Consider the following 10,068-nt stretch of genomic DNA (forward strand, 5'->3'; position numbering starts at 1 on the left):
TATACTCATTTTTCCAAAGCAAAGTTCAGTTTGGCATCATCTTGGGCAAAGAGAGAATGGTCATATTCCCATGAGGCTGATTAGACAGAACGTTATGAGGTTCCTGAATATCTGTAGAATCCATCTTAATTGTGAGAGGAGAAACAGTGTACCTAATGAACCTGCTTCAGGGCAGACCTAAAGCAAGGATAGACAAATCGAGTCAGGCAGAGACGTTTGTCACAGACTGGGCAACATATATTCTTTTGACTGACCTGGAGAACTCACTTCGTTTTTAATGCACTTAGATGTCCTCCTTCATAAAGGATCCGGATGTTCTGAGAGGAGGATCTTGAGCTAATATTCTAGAGAAAGATTGGCAATCAAAGGAAATTAGACTAAAATTCGTTGCTGCTCTAAATCGGGCTTTACTCCAAGGAAAGAGATCTCAGGTCAAATTTAGGTTTATCCAGAAGCCATTTGGGATCTTATGGAATCTCAGACCTGATGCTTTTCTAGTTTCTAGGATTTTGTATATTTGGCGGTGGTAAGGAAACAAAGCTGTGAAACATGGTTGTGGCTTGAATGGAGTGGCCACCCAGTTCCTTTCGCTTAACCATGTTAGGCTTGTGTCTTTTCTACCTCAAGGGGACTGTAACTGGAGCAAGCCATTGCTGGAGTTGGGCAAAGAGGTTACAGAGGAAAAAATCCACATCTACAAAGGCACAGAAAGTGAGTCTTTAATGGGTCTTTAATCACTCCTCTAAAGCAAAAAAGTCACACTTTGTTTTCATCTTGGAGAAATCAGGATACTGTAAATTGATCAATTTACTGAGCAACTACTATGTTCATAGTTCTGTACTAAGCACTTGAGAGAGTACAATCGAATTAGTAGACATGATCCTTGCCATTAAGGAGCTTGCATTTTAGCAGGGGAAACAGATACTGAAATAATACTGAAATAATACTCAGATACTGAAACAGATACTGAAATACTGAAATAATACTCACGCCCTTGGTGAACTCACTCGCTCCTATGGCTCCAGTTCTCTACTGCATCCCCTCCAATCTGGCTTCTATCCCCTACACTCCACCAAAGTTGTCCTCTCATAGGCCACCAATGACCTCCTTCTTGACATATCCAATGGCTCATACTCTTTCCTAATCCTCCTCGACCTCTCAGCCCACTTCGACACTGTGGACCACCCTCTTCTCCTCAACACGCTATCCAACCTTGGCTTCACAGACTCTGTCCTCTCCTGGTTCTCCTCTTATATCTCCGGCTGTTCATTCTCAGTTTCCTTTGCGGGCTCCTCCTCTCCTTCCCATTCCCTTACTGTAGGGGTTCCTCGAGGGTCAGTTATTGGTCCTCTTCTGTTATCTATTTATACTCACTCCCATGGTGAACTCACTCGCTCCCATGGCTTCAACTATCATCTCTACGCTGATGACACCCAAATCTACATCTCTGCCCCTGTTCTCTCTCCCTCCCTCCAGGCTCATATCTCCTCCTGCCTTCAGGACATATCCATTTGGATGTTTGTCTGCTATCTAAAACTCAACATGTCCAAGACTGAGCTCCTTATCTTCCCTCCCAAACCCTTGTCCTCTCCCTGACTTTCCTGTCACTATAGACGGCACTACCATCCTACCCATCTCACAAACCCACAACCTTGGTGTCATCCTTGACTCCGCTCTCTCATTCACCCCAAGCATCCAATCCAAAACCTGCCGGTCTCACCTGCACAACATCGCCAAGATCCACCCTTTCTTCTCCATCCAAACCGCTACTTTGCTGGTTCAATCTCTCATCCTAACCCGACTGGATTACTGCATCAGCCTCCTTTCTGATCTCCCATCCTCCTATCTCTCCCCACTTCTGTCTATACTTCATTCTACTGCCCGGATTATCTCTATATAAAACGCTCTGGGCATGTTACTCCCTGCCTCAAAAATCTCCAGTGGTTTCCTATCAACCTTTGAATCCAGAGAAAACTCCTCATTCTAGGCTTCAAGGTTCTCCATCACCTCGCTCCCTCGTACCTCACCCCAATTTTCATCTTCTACAGCCCAGCACACACACTCCACTCCTCTGCTGCTAACCTCCTCATTGTGCCTCATTCTCACCTGTTCCGCCGTCGACCCCTGGCCCACATGTTTTGTTTTGTTGTCTGTCTCCCTCTTCTAGACTGTGAGCCTCTTGTGGGGTAGGGACTGTCTCTATATGTTGCCGATTTTGTACTTCCCAAGAGCTTAGTACAGTGCTCTGCACACAGTAAGCGCTCAATAAATACGATTGAATGAATGAATGAATGAATAATATAGAGAGAGGAGGAAAGAGCAAAAGGGGATGTGTCCATGAATTAATGCTTGAATAATTGATTATGTAAGATAGACATAAGTGTTATGGACGCTTGAGTTTACAGATACATGGAATCTTAAAGAAAGGTTCTCTATGGGTGTGAAATATGGGTGTGACACTTGGTTGAAGTGTCTGGGCTGTGTTATAGTAGGGAGTAGCAAGGTAAGGTAGGAGGGGGCAAGGTGATTAAGTGCTTTATCTATCTATCTATAGATATAGATAGATGGTATGGAAGTGCTGAGATGGCAATTGAAGGAAATATAGCCTGTGCAGAGGAAATAATTAATCAGAGTAGACCTCTTTTGTGGAGATATGATTTCAGTAACACTTTCTAATTGGGAAGTTTGAGGAAGTGGCGGGGTATTGGGGAAAACTCTGCAGGATTTGCAGAGGGAGGGAGCTCCAGGCAGAGAGAAAAACATGAGGAAACAATCCTTAGCAGAAGAGACAAGAATGAAGCACTGTGTGGGAGGAGCGAAAAGTTCTAGTTTGGTGCAGTGGGAAAAGAGAATGGATAAGTAGGAAGGACAGAGTTTATTGTGAGTTTTAAAGCCAAAGATTAGGCGTTCACATAGAGACAGTCCCTACCCAACAGTGGGCTCACAGTCTAAAAGGGGGAGACAGAGAACAGAACCAAACATACCAACAAAATAAAATAAGTAGGATAGAAATGTACAAGTAAAATAAATAAATAAATAAATAAATAGAGTAATAAATATGTATAACCATATATACATATATACAGGTGCTGTGGGGAAGGGAAGGAGGTAAGATGGGGGGATGGAGAGGGGGACCAGGGGGAGAGGAAAGAAGGGGCTCAGTCTGGGAAGGCCTCCTGGAGGAGGTGAGCTCTCAGCAGGGCCTTGAAGGGAGGAAGAGAGCTAGCTTGGCGGAAAGGGCAGAGGGAGGGCATTCCAGGCCCGGGGGATGACATGGGCCGGGGGTCGATGGCGGGACAGGCGAGAGCGAGGTACAGTGAGGAGATTAGTGGTGGAGGAGCGGAGGGTGCGGGCTGGGCAGTAGAAGGAGAGAAGGGAGGTGAGGTAGGAGGGGGCGAGGTGATGGAGAGCCTTGAAGCCCAGGGTGAGGAGTTTCTGCCTGATGCGCAGATTGATCGGTAGCCATTGGAGGTTTTTGAGGAGGGGAGTAATATGTCCAGAGCGTTTCTGGACAAAGATAATCCGGGCAGCAGCATGAAGTATGGATTGAAGTGGAGAGAGACACGAGGATGGGAGATGAGAGAGAAGGCTAGTGCAGTAGTCCAGACGGGATAGGATGAGAGCTTGAATGAGCAGGGTAGCAGTTTGGATGGAGAGGAAAGGGCGGATCTTGGCAATGTTGCGGAGCTGAGACCGGCAGGTTTTGGTGACGGCTTGGATGTGAGGGGTGAATGAGAGAGCGGAGTCGAGGATGACACCAAGGTTGCGGGCTTGTGAGACGGGAAGGATGGTAGTGCCGTCAACAGAGATGGGAAAGTCAGGGAGAGGACAAGGTTTGGGAGGGAAGACAAGGAGCTCAGTCTTTGACATGTTGAGCTTTAGGTGGCGGGCGGACATCCAGATGGAGTACTTGTGTGGAGAGGACTGAAAAACCATTGGAAGTTTTTGAGGAGTGGAGAGATGTGGTAGAACAATATATTAGAAAGATCAACATTTCAGAGAACCAGTGTGGCTTGATGGAAAAAGCAAAGATCTGGGAGTCAGAAGGACCTGGGTTCTAATCACTGCCCTGCCTTTAGCTCTCTGTGTGACCTTGGGCAAGTCACTTCACTTCTTTGTGCCTCAGTTACCTCATCTGTAAAAAGGGGATTAAGCTTGTGAGCCCACTGTGGGACACAAATTGTGTCCAACCTGATTACCATGTATCTACCCCAGCACTTGCTATAGTACCTGGCACATAGTAAGCACTTAACAAATGCAATTTTTTTTAAAAATGATGCTGGGCTCAGAGTGAAATATTGATAGCAGAGGAGAGCAATTGATGCACCTGTTAATCCATAAGTGTTCCTCTGAGAGGGAATATCTTGTGAGCTACTAGCTAAATAGTTTATCAAATGAGCTATTGAGGTTGGGGGACAATACTACAAGCGTCACAATAAATTATCCACTTTAATATTACACATTTAACAAATATATCTCTTCCATTCTGGTTGATCATTACTTCAATGACTTTTTTCATCTCATGGAAAGGAATTTTATTCTAACTTTTATTGGTCAGGATTTTTCTCTAATGATGATCACATCTGGAGACTGTAAAGTCCATATGAATGTCCATTTCTCCTTCATGCGCATTATCAAGGCGGCTAATTGAAAAACCACATATTTAGGACACCAATAAGCCCCATAAAACTGTAAATAAAATTAGGAATTGACCTAATTTGTCCCAAATCTAAAACCAGTTTTGAAACGACTCCAGGGACCAGTTATGTGTTTCTATTGGAAATCTCAGATGTATGCAGATGCTCAATAATGCCTTTTTCACTGCATTTATATTTGGCCCTTCAGAAATATTGCCCATATTTGTATTCTCCCAAGCATTCAGTGCAATGCTCTGCACACAGTAACCAATCAATCAACCGCACTTATTAAGTGTTTGTTGTGTGCAGAGTACTGTACTAAGCGCTTGGGAGAGTACAATATAGCAGAGTTAAAAATACATTCCTTACCCACAGCGAGCTTACAGGCTAGAGGGAGAGACAGACAATGTAAATAAATGAATTATGGATGTGTTCATAAGTGTTGTGAGGTTGAGGGAGTGATGTAAATCCAAATGCAAAGGTGACACAGAAGGGAGTGGTAGAAGAGGAAATCAGGGCTTATTCAGGAAAATCTTCTTGGAGATGTGCCTTCAACGAGACTTTGAAGGTGGAGAGAGAGATTGTCATTTGGATATGAAGAGGGAGGGCATCCAGAACAGAAGCAGAATGTGTGCAAGAGGTCAGCAATGGGATTGACGAGATCAAGGTACAGTGAGTAGGTTGGCATTAGATGAGTGAAGTTTCTGGGTTGTGTTATAGTAGGGAGTAGCAAGGTAAGGTAGGAGGGGGCAAGGTGATTAAGTGCTTTATAGCTGATGGTAAGGAGTTGGAGTGAATGTAGATGTAGAATGTAGAATAGAAGGGGACCAAGAACTGAACCTTAAGGGATCCCCTCAGTTAAAGGATGTAGGGAAGAGGAGGGGCCTGTGAAACAGACTGAGACTGAGAGGCCAGAGAGATAGGCGGAGAACCAGGACATTAGGCATTCAATACATTGATTGATTGAGTGATTTATGTAAATAGTTGGTGGGCATTGGAAGTTTGAGAGAAAGGATGCAGGATATAGGATACAAGGAACCTAAGGAGTGGAGAATTATTTAAGAGGGAGAGCAGGAACTGGGGAGGGGCAAGGGAAATGCTTTAAAGGAAGAGAACTAAAAGTCCCAATTTCCATATGTTTTCTTCTGGGATGCAGAAGCCCAAGAGGGTATTTAGGAGAAACATATAACAGGAAGGAAGATAGTAAACTCACACGTCTGTTTCCTACGGTGACTGTCTTTGTTTCTAAGAGCTCTACTCCCCCCATATTCAAAGCCCTTGTAAAATCAGGTCTTTTCCTGACGAGGCCCTCACTTCCCCAATTTTCCCCCTCTTCTGCATTACCTGCACTTGGATGTCTACCTTTTAAGCACTTTGAAATTCATCCCAGCTCCACAGCACTTTTGTGCATATCCATCATTTAATTTAATGTCTGCCTCCTCCTCCACTTCGTAAGCTCCTTGTGGGCAGGAATCAGGTCTACCTACTCTTGTCAGTTAATCATATTTATTGAGCATTCGCTATGTGCAGAGTACTATACTAAGCGCTTGGGAGAGTACAATATAGCAGTATAACAGACACATTCTCTGCTCACAACGAGCTTGCAATCTCTATTATATTGTATGATCCTAGGCACTGTATACAGCAATCTAGGCATTCAATAAATACCATTGATTGAATGACTGATGGATAATAGGACAAGAAAGAGGATCCAATATCCTTAATTCAATAAACTGCTTATTTTGAAAAAAAGCACAGAGATTGTAGTTTAATGGATTATGAACATTTTCAGGAATTTTTTGGCCATTTGCTTCCTCTTGCAAATAGATCCCATTACCTAAAAGGGAGTCTCTCTTTAATGGAATCACAGAAGCAGGATTAACTGAAAGAGGAACGTTTATTTGTCCTAACATGTGCCATTGGAGGCATTCACAGTGAAAGGAGGAAATAAACCTAGCCCAACAGCAAGTACCCCTAGTCTACTAGAAAGAGACAAGAGTTTTATTTTATTATTGCCATAGCATGTTGATTGTTTAACTACACCCGGTAATGCTATCGCCTACTTATATCATTGCTACTGTTTAATTGCTTCTGCATCTCAATTGTTAACCTCCCGCTGTACTGTCACTCGCCCTGCTGACCTCACCATGAACTTTCAATTCCCTTGCTCCCAACTGCCATTCCCATTCCTCACCTTCCCCTTCCCCTCTCCCACCCAGCTTTTTCCCTCCCTCTCACCCACCAAGACCACTCCCCCTCACCCCCTACCCAAGCCAACTCATCCCAATCCAAACCCTCCCCACCCCTCGCACCCTTCTCCCTCCCTCCCCTCCCTCCACAGCTGCTGCCAAGTATGGCCTCTGGAAGCCCCGCTCCGTTTTAAGTAAGATCCCTTTCATCCTGGACCTATTCCTTTCCTGCTCTCTACTCCTCCTCGCCCTAACTGAAACTTGGCTGTCTCCAGACGACACGGTCTCTTCTGCTGCTCTCTGCAGTGCAGGCCTCTTCTTCTCCCACTCCCCCAGACTCACCGGAAAAGGAGGAGGTGTCGGTTTCCTTCTCGCCCCCCAATGTCGCTTTCACACTATCCCTCCTCCCCCTTCCCTTTCCTTCCCTTCCTTTGAAGCCCACATTATTCGCCTCTACCACCCCCTCCAGATTCCTGTAGCAGTCATCTACCATCCTCCCGGCACCACTTCTAACTTCTTTAACGACTTTGACCCCTTCCTCACCTTCCTTCTGTCCTTCTCCATGCCCACTCTGATCCTCGGAGACTTCAATATCCCCATGGATATCCCTAACGACTCCTCTGCCGCCCGCCTTCTATCTCTCCTTGACGCTGCCAACCTCTTCCTCCACCCCACCTCACCCACTCACCAACTAGGTCATACCCTCGACCTCATCATCTCCTACCGCTGCACTGTGTCCACCCTCACCAACTCTGAAATTCCTGTCTCTGATCATAATCTTCTCACATGCCTCCTCACTCACACTCCTTTCCCCTGTAAATCCGTATTACTCCCTCACAGAGATCTCTGCTCTCTGGACTCCACCCATCTTTCGGAGCACCTCACACCCCACCTCGCCGCCCTCTCCTCTCTACCCAGTCTTGATGATCAGATTACTGCTCTCAACTCTACCCTTTCTACACAGCTAGACTCACTCGCTCCCCTTTCCCTTCGCCGCTCTCGTACCACTAACTCACAGCCCTGGATCACTGCCACTGTCCACCTCCTTTGCTCTTATGATCGAGCTGCTGAACGCTGCTGGCGAAAGTCTAAACACCATGTCAACCTCGTTCACTTCAAGTTTATCCTTTCCTGCCTTAACTCAGCCCTCTCTTCTGCCGGACAAAACTATTTCTCCTCCCTTATTGACACCCATGCCCATCACCCCCGTCAGCTCTTCCGTACATTCAACTCCCTTCTCAGGACCCCGGTTCCTCCCCCTCCTCCTTCCCTCACCCCCAACGACCTGGCTTCCTACTTCATAAACAAAATTAAATCCATCAGGTCCGACCTCCCCAAAGTCTCTTCCCCCCCTTCTCCAACCCCCCGGCTCTCAACACTCTCTGCTACTCTCCCATCCTTCCCAGCAGTATCCTCAGAGGAGCTCTCCTCCCCCCTCTCAAGTGCTACTCCGGCCACTTGTGCTTCTGACCCCATTCCCTCTCATCTCATGAAATCTCTCGCTCCATCCCTTCTCCCATCCTTAACTTCCATCTTCAACTGCACACTCTCCACTGGTTCCTTCCCCTCTGCCTTCAAACATGCCCATGTCTCTCCCATCCTAAAAAAACCCTCTCTTGACCCCACCTCACCTTCTAGTTATCGTCCCATATCCCTCCAACCATTCCTTTCCAAACTCCTTGAACGAGTTGTCTACACTCGCTGCCTAGAATTCCTCAACAACAACTCTCTCCACGACCCCCTCCAGTCTGGCTTCTGTCCCCTACATTCCACGGAAACTGCCCTCTCAAAGGTCACCAATGACCTCCTGCTTGCCAAATCCAACGGCTCATACTCTGTCCTAATCCTCCTCTACCTCTCAGCTGCCTTTGACACTGTGGACCACCCCCTTCTTCTCAACACGCTATCTGACCTTGGCTTCACAGACTCCGTCCTCTCCTGGTTCTCCTCTTACCTCTCCGGTCGTTCTTTCTCAGTCTCTTTTGCAGGCTCCTCCTCCCCCTCCCATCCTCTTACTGTGGGGGTTCCCCAAGGTTCAGTGCTTGGTCCCCTTCTGTTCTCCATCTACACGCACTCCCTTGGTGACCTCATTCGCTCCCACGGCTTCAACTATCATCTCTACACTGATGACACCCAGATCTACATCTCTGCTCCTGCTCTCTCCCCCTCTCTCTAGGCTCGCATCTCCTCCTGCCTTCAGGACATCTCCATCTGGATGTCTGCCCACCCATCACCCTAAAGCTCAACATGTCGAAGACTGAACTCCTTGTCTTCCCTCCCAAACCTTGCCCTCTCCCTGACGTTCTCATCTCTGTTGATGGCACTACCATCCTTCCCGTCTCACAAGCCCGCAAACTTGGTGTCATCCTCGACTCCGCTCTCTCATTCACCCCTCACATCCAAGCCGTGACCAAAACCAGCCGGTCTCAGCTCCGCAACATTGCCAAGATCCGCCCTTTCCTCTCCATCAATACTGCTACCCTGCTCATTCAAGCTCTCATCCTATCCCATCTGGACTACTGCATCAGCCTTCTCTCTGATCTCCCATCCTCGTGTCTCTCTCCACTTCAATCCATACTTCATGCTGCTGCCCGGATTATCTTTGTCCAGAAACGCTCTGGGCATATTACTCCCCTCCTCAAAAATCTCCAGTGGCTACCAATCAATCTGTGCATCAGGCAGAAACTCCTCACCCTGGGCTTCAAGGCTCTCCATCACCTCGCCCCCTCCTACCTCACCTCCCTTCTCTCCTTCTACTGCCAAGCCCGCTCCCTCTGCTCCTCCACCAATAATCTCCTCACCGTACCTCGTTCTCACCTGTCCCGCCATCGACCCCTGGCCCACATCATCCCCCGGGCCTGGAATGCCCTCCCTCTGCCCATCCACAAAGCTAGCTCTCTTCCTCCCTTCAAGGCCCGACTGAGAGCTCACCTCCCCCAGGAGGCCTTCCCAGACTGAGCCCCCTCCTTCCTCTCCCCCTCGTCCCCCTCTCCATCCCCCTCATCTTACCTCCTTCCCTTCCCCACAGCACCTGTATATATGTGTATATGTTTGTACATATTTATTACTCTATTTATTTTACTTGTACATATCTATTCTATTTATTTTATTTTGTTAGTATGTTTGGTTTTGTTCTCTGTCTCCCCCTTTTAGACTGTGAGCCCACTGTTGGGTAGGGACTGTCTCTATATGTTGCCAGTTTGTACTTCCCAAGCGCTTAGTACAGTGATTTACACATAGTA

Source organism: Tachyglossus aculeatus, unplaced genomic scaffold, assembly GCF_015852505.1.
Source record: "Tachyglossus aculeatus isolate mTacAcu1 unplaced genomic scaffold, mTacAcu1.pri scaffold_108_arrow_ctg1, whole genome shotgun sequence".
Lineage (NCBI taxonomy): Eukaryota > Metazoa > Chordata > Mammalia > Monotremata > Tachyglossidae > Tachyglossus > Tachyglossus aculeatus.